At 46.3% G+C, this 14,512-nt stretch overlaps 1 non-coding gene across 1 annotated transcript; it reads right to left on the bottom strand.

Moving 5' to 3' along the window:
- Window positions 1–1,066: 1,066 nt before the first annotated feature.
- On the bottom strand, window positions 1,067–1,135 carry LOC126503100 (small nucleolar RNA U54). The gene has a single exon (XR_007592167.1). It is a non-coding gene; the product is annotated as a small nucleolar RNA U54 (small nucleolar RNA).
- Window positions 1,136–14,512: the final 13,377 nt, after the last annotated feature.

Genomic DNA, 14,512 nt, shown 5'->3' with positions numbered 1-14,512 from the left:
GCCGTGTGTGTGTGTGTGTGTGTGTGTGTGTGTGTGTGTGTGTATCTTCAAAAACAATTGGGGCTTTTCCTTCATACAACTCCCCAATGAAAGAGGCCGAATCCTGTAGGAGAAACCCAGCGTTCCTTCTGCAGTCCCCGAAAGTGCGAGTGCAACCCCAAGGCCACCTTTAAATGGCAATAATGCAGCTGAAATAGATCATCCAGGGGAAGGAGACAGATTATTAAGGGTAGCAGAGCCATTGACACTTGTTAGCTTGTCTCTGAGCAAACACTACAGAGCGGCAAAGCTCGGAATGAAGGAAATGGTATCCATTCTCCGGCTAATGAAAATGCTTTGGGCTCCGGGCCAGAGAAGAGATTTGGATCATAGATGGAGCTCTTTTTCCAGGGCCTTAAATTCAAATGACTAGAATTATCTTTTAAAGTACCATCCTTCTCAGTCTTTTGGAATAAAAAAAAAATGGTTTTCAATTTTAAAAGAAAAAAAAACTTCATTCAACATAAAGATGGAGTGCACCATTTTTGGCCAATCTCATTCGTGAGCTCCGTAACATAGTATACGCCAGTGTGGATGGGTTATATAGTGGAGGTACCCCCTGTAGAGCCTTCCTTGTCCCGCAGTCCACATATGCATACACTCCACAGGCATGCTCATATTCATGCACAGTACGTATGTACACACATGCAAGCACACAAAGAGAGATACAGTATCTATATAATATGCGTGTAAGCATACACAAAAATGCATGCATATATAAGCATGGTATATACCCATACATATATGCAGAGAAACACATAGACACATGTGTACATACACACACATACTGATGTTTTGTGCCTATGAAGCTTGAAAAAATACGTACATCTGACATGAATAGAAAGAGATCCATCTCCCCTCTAGACAACATACATATGTTATATAATTTTATACACATAGTGTAATAATTTCATATAATAATATGTATTACACATACTATTTTATGGATTTCTAAAACACCTGCTTTTCAACCAGTCTAGAACAACTAAGGCATTTTAGAATTGCTAGTTTGTGTGGAATTTTTTTTTTCCGGCTCAGAATAGCATATAAGAAATATCACCATAGTTCAACACAGTATGTATCCTCCTCGTCGCCATTGTATAGAGTTGAATTGTCTAGGAAATGAAGCCAGTTGCAAGATTTAAGAATGAAAGGCAAACCTCAATTTATTGCTTATTTCAAGACTGTCATATCTAAATGAATAGCCTTTCGTTGAGACCCGAGTATTAAGAGGGAAAACATGTAGTTACTACTGTCTGCTCGCCTTTCTAACAACTGGGGTGGCATTGACAGGAAATGGACTTTCAGCTGGGAGAAAGCCCGCTTCTAAGGAGGTATGGTGAAGCTGTGCCCAAATCCTGGACCACCCCGTGCCTTAGGCCTCAGTGGGTGCCAGCCTGGATCCCAGATTCATAGTCCATCACTTGCAGACTTCTTGTCTTGATCCCTGTGTTCCCAGCTCTAAATTCATTTGAGGAGGTCATGTCTGGGAACAGAGATAAAGAGCTGTGGCTGAGGAGCCCTTTGTTAGCCAAGACTTGTTCCTCCGAGCACCTGGTCATAAGAAGGAAGCCAGACCACAGCAGTCTCCAGATGCTGAATACCAATGGGAATCACAGGAATTTTTAGCACATCCTTTCCACAGCTGCACAGCCACCCCCATGGTTCTGGGCATCCGTGAGGACGCTGCTAGTGAGTGCTCACACTCTCTTGGTACGGCACGCAATTCTTCTCAGAATTCTGTGCATATCTTCAGCACTTGCCTTCCACCTGTGAGTTCAGATCGTCTCTCTCGTGGACTCTTTAAAGAAATAAGTGTGAGTTTCCAGAGCCAGACAGGCAGATCCTCCTCTGTTGGTTGCATCTACCCATTCCCCATAGGGAACAGAATAGCTAAGGAAGCCTCTGTGAGTGTCCCGTGCCAACCAAGATGGAAGAGCCCGCATCTCATTTCCCAGCCTTGCTTTCCATTAAGAGCAACTTTCCACCGTGCAGTTAATCTTCCAGGGCCCCCAGTCATCAGCACTCTTCAGACTTGGTGCTCAAAGGGAGCCTTGGAGTCTGGGGAGATGGTTTGGTGAATACAGTGCCTGCTGTACAAACTTGAGGGCCTGAGTTCAAATCCCCAACATCCTTGTAAACATCTGTAGTCCACCAGTGGGAAAGCAGAGACGGGCCAGCCAGGCTACAAACTCCAGATTTAGCAAGAGATCCTGTCTCAAAGAATAAGGTGAAGAGATGTTAAGGATATTTACATATTTGCATGAAGATATTTCAACCTCTGGCCTCCACATGCTTGTCCATGAATGTGAATATGTATCTGCATATACGTGCACATACACACACACGACTTTAATCCAACTAAGAATGAACACTTAGGCTCCGCAGCCTCTGGAGTTCCATGCTATGACTTCATTGACTATTTTTCTGATTTCTTAGAGCATTTTATTGCTATTGCTATTATTGGTTCCATAATTCATTGCTGGGTTCTGGGGTGAATGAGGTTATTCTGTAAATCCAAATTAAGCCACTAAGAAGGCTGGACAGACAAAAGGCCAAAATGTTGGATGCTCCTTTGGGGTACTTTTCTATATATTCAGTATATCACTGAAGCAAAAACCTCGTGGAATCTCTTCATACTTTAGCATCTGCCGTCAGACAAGAATATCAATTCCATCTACCAAAGAGAGGACTCCAGGCAGGCTCAATATAAAATGCAAATATAATAGCTTAGCGAGCCGCAGTTCACCTGAGTCTATTAGCCTGGGAGCTTAAAGACAGCAGATGTTCTGAGGGAGTTGCTTCTTCCTCCAGCTTCTGTGGGTCACAGCTTCAGCCGGCCATGTGTAGGATGAGGATGACGGGTGAGGGAGACAGAGAGTAGAACCCGGGGATGGAGGCAGGGGAGGATCTGCCTGTTTTCTCTAAAAGACTGCCGTTGGCTCAATATGAGCTATTTCTGACAAAGTTTACCTCTTAGGTAAAGAAGAAGGTGAAGGCTCAGCAGTCCCTCTGGTCCTGTCTAACCCAAATCCTGATAGTTTGTCCTAGAACCCAACTCTGCTGACCAGAGCGAGGTCAACCAGTCTGAACCATGGCACTGTCTCAACCTTGATGGTTCTGCAGTGACATCCAGCACTCGGCTTCCTTTGTGTGCCCTCAGGGTAGTAGATTCGTCTCTCAACAGAGCATGCCTCAGACTCTGGCCTCTGCTTTGCCATTGTAACTCATTACACTGCCACAGTTTTGTTAATACCGCTGCCCTCCTAGGCAGAACTTTTTGCCGGAATGATCTGTCATCCCATGGTACCACCCACTTCTTCTAGCATCTTCTCCAGAACTGTCCCATCTCACTCTACAACCCACAGCTCCGAACTAACAGCCAAGCCTCGGGCACTGTGAAAGTGCCCTCTTTAAGCCTTTACTCCACTGCAAAAGACCTGCTTGTTGGACATTACCCAGCTTCATCCAGCTGTTACTGCATAATCCTTCCCAAGATCCGGGGCCTATATCTCCAGGGGCATCTCCCTTTTCCAAAGGAGCTGTCTGGCGAATTGCTGCAGAACATGACAGAAAGAAGTAGTCCCTTTCCAAAGAGCACTCTCAGATCCGGACGTGACCGTGCTTCCTGTAATCCCAGCACTCTGGAGACAGAAGCAGGGATACCGACTTTGAAGGGGACTGACTACCTAGACAGACCCTGTGATGAAAAACAGAAGGAAAAGGAAGAGGGATGGGAAAGGAAAACCAGAGGAAAAAGGGACGGGCGTGCAGGCTGGAGGGGAGTGTTGGATGTCATCTGTTGAACTCCGGAATAGGAAAGGAGACGTGAAGAGAAAGGAGGAGGAGAGCAGAGTGGAGGGAGACAGCTCTAATGGATTTCTGAGCCCCTGCTGGCTACATGAGGTGTAAGGAAAGATGTGACTCAAAGAGCCTGTGCTTTCCCTCAAAAGAATACCTTGCAAGGCAAATATTTACACTCTTACTTACATTTCAAGGCCCAGACATTTTCCTGGGGTCATCTTTGAGTCCTTGATGCTGAGGGACAGCAGTGGGTAGCTTCTTTCAGCAGCCAATGGAATATGATCATCACCCAAACTGTGTATCTCATCCCAGCAAACCAGTTTTGTACCTCTGAAAAAGGGGGAAAAAAACAAAACCAATATCCATTCACAATCCAGACAACTTTTAATTTAAGAGTAGTAAAGCTTCTAAGAAAGCCAATTTGGGCCTGAAGAGGTGACTCAGTAGGTCAGAGACCTTGCTATACAAGCATGAGGACCCGAGTTCAGATCCCCAGTATCCACGTAAAAAGCCAGGGGTGGTTGCATGAGCCTGTAACCCCACCACTAGAGTGGCACAGAGACGGGAGGACATGTAGGGCTCACTAGCCACCAGTCTCCCCAGGAAACACCAGGCACCCCATTCAGTGAGAGACCCTGTCTCAAGGCAGTCAGGCAGAGAGAAACAGAGGACAACCAATGTACTCCTCTGGGCCCTACACATATGCACCGGACTGGTACACACACACCTGCACATCCACATATGCATACATGTATACACTACACAGCAGAAACATAACACCAGATTTAAACAAGTTACATAATAAATGTCAAAGTCAGGGCTGTTCTATGAGCCAGGTCGTCATAGTCTATTGGAAAAAAATAGAAAAGAAAAAGGCTCTCATTTTTGTCGGGTATTCTTGGGTTTGTGCAGTCAGCCTCATTTATTGTAGATCCTGTGTTGGGGAATTTGCACACCCCCTTAAAATTCTGCTGTGACTCCAAACATATGGCATTTGCATGGTTATTCGCGGGCGTGGAGCAAAGAAGTGACAAGTCCCCAGCCAAGCGAGGTGGCTCCATCTGATTCGTTTCTCATTCTGTAAACCAGGCTCTTGCCCCGGGGCTCCATTTCTTACATTGTGTATTTCGGGTTGGTGACATCACTGCTAAGGTGACGTCACTGTTAGGGTGCCCCCCAACCATGACACACAAATAATAGCTAGCATGCCCAAGAAAAGAAAACTCCTCCCTCCGGCCTGAGCCACCGTGCTGGTGGCTGAGTTCACTGTTCATGAAGTAACTGTCGTATTTAATAAGATGTCCTAAGACACACATACTTGATGAAAGTGCAGTGATCCTAAGAGTCTTTGCCTAAGAGTAACCAAGAGCAATTTCTTATCCACTAATTCGGAATCCGCAGTGACTTCATAGATCAAAACAACAGCAAATAATAAGAATCAATGTATTTAGGGGGTCCTAATAATGTCAGGGAGGTGAGGTACCAACGATGCCGTGTCATTTTCTATTCTGGTTATTTAATATTTTTGAAATTCTATACATGATATAATGCGTCTTGATTATATCCACTCCTTTCTGCCCCCACAACTCCCCGTGTGGCCTCCCATCCTCTTCTCAAATCCAAACCCTTTTCTAATATGTGCATGTGTGTCTATCTCCTGATGGATCCAGTTAATATTGCCCTGGGCACAGGGAAGTAGTGCTGGCCCCTGGGGCATGAGCAACCAGTGAGGGAGGGCTTGTCCCTGGAGTCACGAGAGCACTGACTCTTCCTTGGTTAGCAGCCTTGGGCAGCCCAGAGCTCCTCACCTAGGGCTGTGACTTTGTGAACCCTCCACCCAGCCCTGGGACCATTTTCTGCTTCAGGGAAGAAGAGATCTTCCAGAGCCACCTCAGTGTTCCTGTTAGCATGGGTGGACCTCCTCCTCACTGTTCTGACTCCCCCTATTTCGCCCCCACCCCCATACTGAGTCCCACTCCCTCCCCTTGTGTCTGCTCTGGGAGACAGGCAAAGAAGCAGTCCCTGACCTCAGGCGCTTGTACCCTTGTTGACACAATCAGACTTAAGAGGGCAAAAGGGAAGTAGAAACATAAATAGCGGGGTGAACCAGCTCCCTGAGGCCTGGCTCAAGAGAAGCCGGGCTGTTTTCTAATGGTCACCTTGAACTGCTAATTTCCACGCTTCCTCCCAGGAACTCTGCAAGGAAAGTTCGCGTGTAAGTGGGGCTTTTAATTAATTCCAAAGTTCCTACTGCATCAACTAACACCTGTAGAGTAAAAAAAAAAAAAAAAAAAAAAAAAAAAAAAAAAAAAAAAAAAAAAAACTGATGTAGGTGAGAACGGCACCCTAGGAAATCCCTCTTTGTCTACAGGAAATGATGGCCGCCTTTCCCTCAGCCTGATTCCACCGGAGACCTTGTAATCCTCCAGCTGAAGAAACAGGAGTTAAAAATAGAAATAATAACGTTGTTTTATGAAGCTCCTAGTTTGTGCCCAGGTGCTGGACACATGGGTAAATGTGAAGACTCCACCTCTATGCAGCTCACGGTCTAACAGGAAAACGTGGCATTCATAATCACGGGTCAAACGCTACAGGCAGGAGTGGTACAGAGGGGCCTGTGGTCACACAGAACCCAGGTGGAGGTTTAGAGGCAGAGCATAAGCTTCTTGATGGACCGGAGACTTGAAGGTGGAGGAATCCGGCAAATGAAGTAGGTAGGGTATGACCATCCCCTCCTGGAGTGGCAGAGGTTACCATCCTAGTGTAAAGAAGAAGAAACATGACAGAGTTAAGGGGACTGGAGTACATGGGAGACGTATAAGAGAGAAGGCAAGGGGGACGTGATGCCTGGATCGTGAGTAACCTTGAAAGCCAAGTAGGAAGAAGCAACCCTCTGAAGGATGCCACAGAGGCCATCAGAACCATCCCCTCTGCACTCCCTGTGGTGGCTCAATTAAAGAGGTACAGAGAATGCATCATGGGCTGGGTACATCTGAGGATGAAGAGAGCAGTCTAGCTCTTGGGGGAAACCACTGAGGAAATAGACCAAGAAAAGAGAAGTGAGAATACAGGCAAAGGCCACCCGGAGAGGAAAGTGGTAGTCAGCTGCCTGGGGTCGCCGTACATTGTGCAGGGCGAGCTGTGTACACCTGAGAACAGAAGGATGCCGGCCTGTTCTGGGGCAGGCAGAGCTATGAGAGAGAAAAAAAAAAAAAAGGGAAGAGGTGCCGAGAAGTGAATCAAGGGATAGAATAATGGCAGATATAGCAGAGGAGGGGGGTGTGTGGTGGAGGAAGGAGAGGTAGACAGAATCCCAGGACAGTGAGAAGAGAAGCGTGGTGTGATTGAGCCCAAGGGGCCGGGAGGCGTGTTCATGAGGAAGTACACAGAAGTGAAGAGGTCAGTGACAGGCAGGGGTCTGTATCCCAACTACAGCAGAGGCTGAGACAGGCCCGCCTGGGCTACAGAATGAGTTCAAGGCCAGCCTGGATGACTTAGCAAGACCTTGTCTCAAAATAAAGTGGAAAGGGGCTGGCAGGATGGCTCCGTGGGTAAGGATGCTCGCCTGCAAACCTGGCCACGTGGGTTCAATCCCTGGAACCCACATAATAGAAGAGAGAACCAACTCCGATAGGCTCTCTTTTGACACTCTTGCGTGCACCTTCACACACATGTGTGCACACATGGAATATGTTTAAATAAATAAGAAAATATAGAAAGAGGGCTGCAGGCCATAGCTCAGGATTAAATGTCTGTCTGCCTGACATATACAAGGCCCTGCGTTCGTTCCCTAGCACTTGGTTCCCCCTCAAACAGCAAATGGAGATCAGCTGATGGTTGCACTTGGCTTTCAAAGGAAGTAAGGACGTTGAGTGCAAATACTAGAGATTGGAAGGTTGGTGGGCCGCTTGCTGTAGCCACTCTAGTGTAGCCATGGTCGCTTATGGCTAACAGGACACAGGGAACGTGATACAAACATCACAGCCCACACAGTGCGAGCCTTAGAATGAGGAAGGCAGATGAGCTTTCGGTCAGGAGTTCAAAAGAGGATGTCTTTAACAAAACCTTTCAGAGAGGACTGGATCACGTCAGAGTCAGACCCCGATGCACCATCATGGCTTTCTCACTAGCGTCCCCTTAGGCAAGTTCTGTCTTAGAGCGTGCCATCTGCACAGTAAGTCACGAAATAGCAAGCCGTGCGTGCCGCTGGCTGCAGGGGGAAGCAAAAGTTATGTGTGAAGAGAACTTTGAAGATTGGAAAAGCCTCGTATGATCGTGAGGTGTCACCATGTGAGAACAGGGGCCTTCTCGCTGCCCTTTGCCAAAGAGCCTTTTTCTGTGGGAAAAGCACCAGGGAAGCTTTCTTACAGACTACAGGCAGGCCCTCTGTCTTCTGGAAAGTTTCATCTTCTTAGTTTCTACCCCCCCTAACTACTCAAGAGGGATAAGCTACAGACACGTTAGATACTTTTATAAAAAAGAACGGAAGGAAGGAAATGTTGAGGTTAAGGAGATGACTCACACTTGCCACCCAACCGTGAGGACTTGAGTTCAGATCGCCAGTATCCACATAAAAAAACCCATACAAGGCACAAGTCTGTAGCCCTGGTGATTGGGAAGGTAGAGAGAGCCAGGTGAATTCCCAGGGCTTGTTAGTCAGTCAGTCAAGCCAATCAGTGAGCTCCGGGTTCCGCGAGAGACCCTGGCTCACAAATTAAGGTGAAAGGGTAGGCCGGCATCACCCAACATCCAACCTCTGGCCTCCACATGCACGAACACACACACCCATGCACACACCTGTAGCTGTGTGCCCGCATGCATGCACACATATACACCACACACAAAAATAATCAAATTAAAAAGAGAAGAAAGTTAAGGTAATCCTAACCATAAATGACTTTTAAAAGTACTAGAGAAGCTAAATATGATGGTTTATGCTTAGAACTCCAACGCTTGGGGGATTGAGGTAAGACCATATCAAACTGAAGGCCAGCCTGGGCTAGATGATAAAATATATGTGAGAGAGAGAGAGAGAGAGAGAGAGAGAGAGAGAGAGAGAGAGAGAGAGAAATTTCTTCATTTCTATATATTTAATCTTCCAAGTTATGAAGTCAGGAAAGAAACCGTTGTGAAGGCCACTGCCTCAGATAAACTGGATCAGAGCACGGCTGCTTTGAGGTGTTTTTCATTTCTCTTCTCCCTATTGTTTTTACTTAGCCTTTTCCTCCTAAGCCAATAGAGCAAGGATTTCCATGATGTTTGCCATGTTGTGCTTAATGTATTTTCAATTACTAAAACATAAAATGACCCTTGCTAGGTCTTTTAGACCAAAACAAAGGCCGCCACCTGGGTGGGCCTCTCAGCTCAACACTTGGAAAGCAGAGGCCGGGAAAGCAGAGGCCGGGAAAGCAGAGGCCGGCTGATCTCTGTAAATTCAAGGCCAGGCTGCTCTGCAGGCCAATCAGGTCTACATAGGAAAACCTTGTCTCCAAACAACCAAACAAAAACAAATGAAATAACTACAAAGTGGCAGAATATATACCATTAAAAATATTGCAAGTGTGAGTTATTTAAGCCACAGGTAGCGTTTGGTGTTTTATTTGTTAGTTTGGTCCATTTTTAGTTTAAAGGTTTCTGTTTTTGTTTTATGTACATGTGTTGTCTGACTATATGAGTATGTGCCGTGTGTGTGCCTGCTGGCCCCAGAAGCCAGAGAGGGCCTTAGGTTCCCTGGAACTGGAGTTGCAGATGATTGTGGGCCACTGTGTGGGTGCTGGGAACCAAATCAGGATCTTCTGCAAAAAGAGCAAGTGTTCTCAACCACAGAGCCTTCCCTCCAGCACCTAGCTTTTTAAACCAGCGTGTTTGGGGCTATGCATGTGTCTCAGTGGTAATAGCTTGCCTGACATGTATGAGGCCCTTGAGTCAATCCTCAGTAGGGTATTTTTAAGTTAAAATTAATGTATTTTTCTATTTAAATGCACCAATTCTAGCACCTGTTGGAACACTGGAAAATCAGGCAACAGGGCGAAGGGCTTTTATTTTCCCAAATGCCAGATAGGGGTAAGGGCTTTCTCTGCTCTCTAGATCACCCCAGCCAGCCCTTCTCCTGTGTATTGTCTCTTGAAACTGGGTCACTAATCCTTGAGCCTTTCAGAATATGTGACCACACTTTAAAAGCAAAGCAGCAAAGAACAATGCAAGAGAAATTTGTCTCTAAGGATAAAGTGATCAAAATTAAAAATAAAATAAAATAAAATAAAATAAAATAAAATAAAATAAAATAAAGAAGGTTCCAATTTTGTTGGCATAGACCTGCAAGGGATCCCAAGTTCATAGCCCTCCTGTGCTACAGTGTGAATTCATGGTGTCCTGAGTAACTTGTTAAGACTTTTTCTCAAATTTAAAAGAAAAGTCAAAAAGAGGGTTTAGGGATATAAGTCAATGATAGAGTTCTTATCTAGTGCATCCAAGGCCCAAGGTTTAGTTTCAGTATCAGAAAAAAAAGGGGGAGGGGGAAGAAGAGATAGAAAGAAATCTAGCACCTGTTGGAGCACTAAAAAAATGAGAAAAGAAAAAGAAGCATTTCACCAACCCAGTACTTTGGGTGACCTGGCCAGCTCTTAACCAGCATTCTGCTTACCTTGGTATTGCAGAGATCAAAATAAAAACAACTACTGTTTTGCAAAAGACCCAATGCATAGTTTTAAAAAAAAGATTTTTCTTACTTCAAAAGTAAAGGCAAGAAATGGCTCAGCAAGAAGGGTTGCCTAACCTACTCAAAGCCCTAGATTGTATTCCCAGGGCTTCATAAAACTAGTCAGGTTGGGGCACACCTGCAATCCCAGCACTTGGGTGGTAGAGACAGGGAGATCAGAAGTTCAAGGGCATCCTTAACTTCATAGCAAATTTGAGGCTTAGCCTAGGCTATGTGAGACCCTGACTCAAGGGAAAAAAAGGAGGAGGGGGAGGGGGTAGAGCCAAGCCTACTGAGGATGTTCATGCCTGGACTCCTGATACTTAGAATCTAAGAGAGAAAGATCAGCATGACTTCCAGGCCAGCCTGGGCTACAAAATGAGACTCTGAAAAAAAAAAAAAAAAAAAAAAAAACAGGGTGAGGGGGTGGTCAGGAGCAATTGCTCAAAAGGTTCCAAGATGTACTTCTGACCTTTTAAGGTCGAGAAACCTTGATAACCTGTGCCTGATCCTGAATAGAAAGCCATCTGGTAGACCACACTTGTCATTTAGCCTTAGCATGCTAAATCTCACTGAGGTTTATTAACACAGACGTGTTGATCATGGCTGGTCTGTGCCACAGAGCAAAACTATTCCCTAGCAGCACATTCTTTGGCTTTCGTCAATTGGTCCGTTGTCTGTGGAATTTCCTATTCTCCAGCCACTGAGGAGAAAGCAAGCCCCACCCCCCTGGATTTGGCTGTTATGAGGTTTAAAGAGGATCATTTGTTTCCATTACAACCCCTTGAAGCCCCTCTTTCCTTTCTCATTAATGAATTTCCAGTCTTTCATTAAATACAAAAAGAAAAACAAGACAACAACAACAATAAACAAACAAACAAAAGGATCCGGCCGAGGACGCAGTTAAGTGGCCGGCGGGTATGGCTGTGCTGGCTTTACAGAAAGGGGGATGGCCATTTACTGATTGTGAGGAGAGGTTGACGTCCTTGGTTAGTATGCTAATTTTGTCTCTTTCATTTAGCATTCAGATCAGGTCTGTGCAGGCCCTCCCTAGCCACAGAGTCCAAGGATGGGCGGCTGTCTGCCCAGCAGCATAGAACATGCTTTGCATGAATTACATAAATACCCAAGCATCCAGTCTGCCCCAACCTCACACTTTTCCCTTCCTCTTCCAGAGACACACAGACCCCAAGCCACATGCATGTAAGCACGCCCTGCACATGATGCTTACACATGTACCCACAAACAGCACAGACACACACGGGTCTCTATGAACCCTAACGGCACCCAGAGAGGTACCCTAACCATCCATAGCTGGATTTAGTCCCTATTCTTTGGAGCGCTAATAAATCTGCAGGAATGTTCTTTCTACTGCTCAGGGAAACTTGAGATATATTAAGGAGCCCAAATTAAGAAGCAAAGTAGAAGTTAAAAACCCCCCATTTGTAGGAAATTATCTTAACTACCATATCCAGGATGTTTTGAAAGTCCCATTTCCACTTGTGGGAAAGAGAACTGTATAGCTCAATTAACTGAACACCCAGAGAAAAGAAAATCCAACTGTTTTTATTCCTTGGCCGTCCCCACTCTGTCCATGTGTGTTTAGAACACTGTATAAAAAAAGAGTTCACGGTTGGTTTGGGACTCACCAAGCCACAGCTGGGTGACAACAGAAGACTCCCCAAACCAGCTGCCATATGTCGGTCCGAATGGCAAAGACGATCACCTGGCACGTTTGCCGAAAGCCCCGCCAATGGAAAACTGAATCTCCCCAAACTCCTCTTCCCAGTATCCTTTTGTGATGGTGGAGGCAGCTCCTGGAGACAAGCGGGAGGAGGAGCAGCTCCTAGCAGAAGGCACACATTGGAGTCCCTTTAAATAGATAGAGCGATTCTGAGCCAGCAGAAAGGCTCCAGTGCAAAGGAATGGATATGTTGGCTTTCACTGTTTGGGTCTGGTGTGGATTTGGTTTGGGATTTTTGTTTTGTTTTGTTTTGCTTTGCTTTTTTGTTTTCTCAGCGTGGGGCATAGCTGTGTAAGCTGGCATGCCATGACTCTTTTCTGATCTTGTCTTCTCGTGCCCACAACAATATTCCCAGACTCAGCTGAGGAACTCCAGCGGTTCCCATGTTCCCATCGGAGCTTCCCAAGCCATGGGTGTTTTCCCCGAACTGCAGACTTGATTTGCCTTGATTATTATTTTTTTGGCTCTGATCCAAGATGTCTTCCTGTCATCATCTCACCGTCTTTTCCAGTAATCCCTTTTTTAAACATCGCCAACAATTAGTCGATTTATCTCCATCACCGAGGACCACCACCCACCCCCACCAACATCCACATGCAGACATCCCCTCGGCTAAGCCCCCATCCCTGTCTTGTTTTGCCTTGAAGTATAAGAAATCACAGCTTCTCATTAGCTGGAGAGCACGTTTGGAACGGCTTTGTGTTTACTCACTTAGTAAGTGATGCTGGCCTTTTTAATTATCCTCCTTCCGCATGCCATTTAGAGCAGCAAGCTGTTCAAATCAAACCGAACGGGTGCGCACATCCTCGGCGAGGCGGTTGGAAAGGAATCCTGGCTTTTTTTTTTTTAAACCTCACTGCTGGCTGCATCCTTCCTTGTCTGTCAGCAAGCCAAGGAATCCCCCCCCCCACCACCAAAAGCTCTTACGTAGGAAGACACCAAAACCGTGAGTCACTTTTCGCTCCCAGAGCAGAAGAACCCCCCAGCATTTTGCACCTAGCAACATACCCAAGATGATGGGGCTTTCCTCCAAACCATTGAGATCCCTAGGACCAGATGTCCAGTCCTCATACCATTCTCTTCTTGCGGTTGCTCCCTCTTTCTCTTCCACCCTTCTCCATCCTTGCATCCAGGAGCGGTCCTCCTCTTCTTCCTTCCTGAGATGTGACAGCCGCAGACCACAGCCAGGGCTGAGTCCCTCTCACCTTCTGTTATTTCTCCCCCGCAGCAGCCTTTAGCGGCTACCCTCTGCAAGCTGGATCACCAAAGACACACGACTCGCTCACAATGAATAATCAATACGGATATTGATCTAGGGAAAAATGTTTGTAAATTCCTGAAAGGGAATCAGGAGCAGGGGGCAGGGAGGTTCGTGGGGGACGACGCTGCAGAGCTCAACGGCGGCGCTAGGAAGCAGGACCGCTTTTGGATCCCCAAGTTTGGTCAGCTCCGAGGTGACGGGTACCGGAATGCGTGCCGATGAGGGTGTGCGCGTGAGAGGACGGTGCTGTGTAGTCTCATTTCTCTACAGCTGCTTTCCCCAAAGAATCAGGAGCCACATGGTCGGGAGCCCCCGTCAACGCCATGTCTTGGCTGCGGGCCAGCCCTGTTTTGTTTTCATTATCACACGCTACTTTGCAATTTGCATAAATACAGGGTTATTTTTTATCGTGTCGCCCAAAAGATAGAGCCAGGGAAAAAATAGACTCTTTGTTGTGTGCAAGAGGGGCTTGCTGCCTACTCATCGAGGCTAAGGATTTGCCTCTCGGCCAGGGCTTTGGGGCACGTAGCGAGGGCTCCAGAAGAAATGCAGGCAAAGGAGAGATAATAACACGGGAGGGGGGGGTAAGAAAGGGGGGGCGATGTAGGATTTAATGAGAACCTCAGGAAACTCAGCTTGGTAAAAACCAAATGTTAAAGACCTGTTTTCCTCTGCAGAGAATATTGAAGGTTTAGGCAAATAAGGTGGAGGTAGCGTCCAGTCTCTCCTTAGACACCTTGTATTCCTTCTGCTGGAAGGAACCACTGGGGGAGGGGGTAGTCAGTAAACATATGTGTGCATATGTGTGCTTTATCTTGACTCCCATGCAAAACATAGAAAGACCAAGGATAGACCATGAGTTCTGATGGTTTTCCCCAAAGTGAGAGGCTTCAAACCAGGTCTTGTTTCCTGACCTTCCTTACAGACCAAGCCCTTCTGCTCTACAAATTGCACCTGTTCAGTAAAA

This window comes from Alexandromys fortis, unplaced genomic scaffold (genome assembly GCF_014885135.2).
Source record: "Alexandromys fortis isolate MF-2015 unplaced genomic scaffold, M_Fortis_MF-2015_v1.1 scaffold_1, whole genome shotgun sequence".
In the NCBI taxonomy this organism is placed as follows: domain Eukaryota; kingdom Metazoa; phylum Chordata; class Mammalia; order Rodentia; family Cricetidae; genus Alexandromys; species Alexandromys fortis.
The sequence above is the reverse complement of the archived record's forward strand: the minus strand, read 5'-3'. Positions and strand labels throughout refer to the sequence as shown.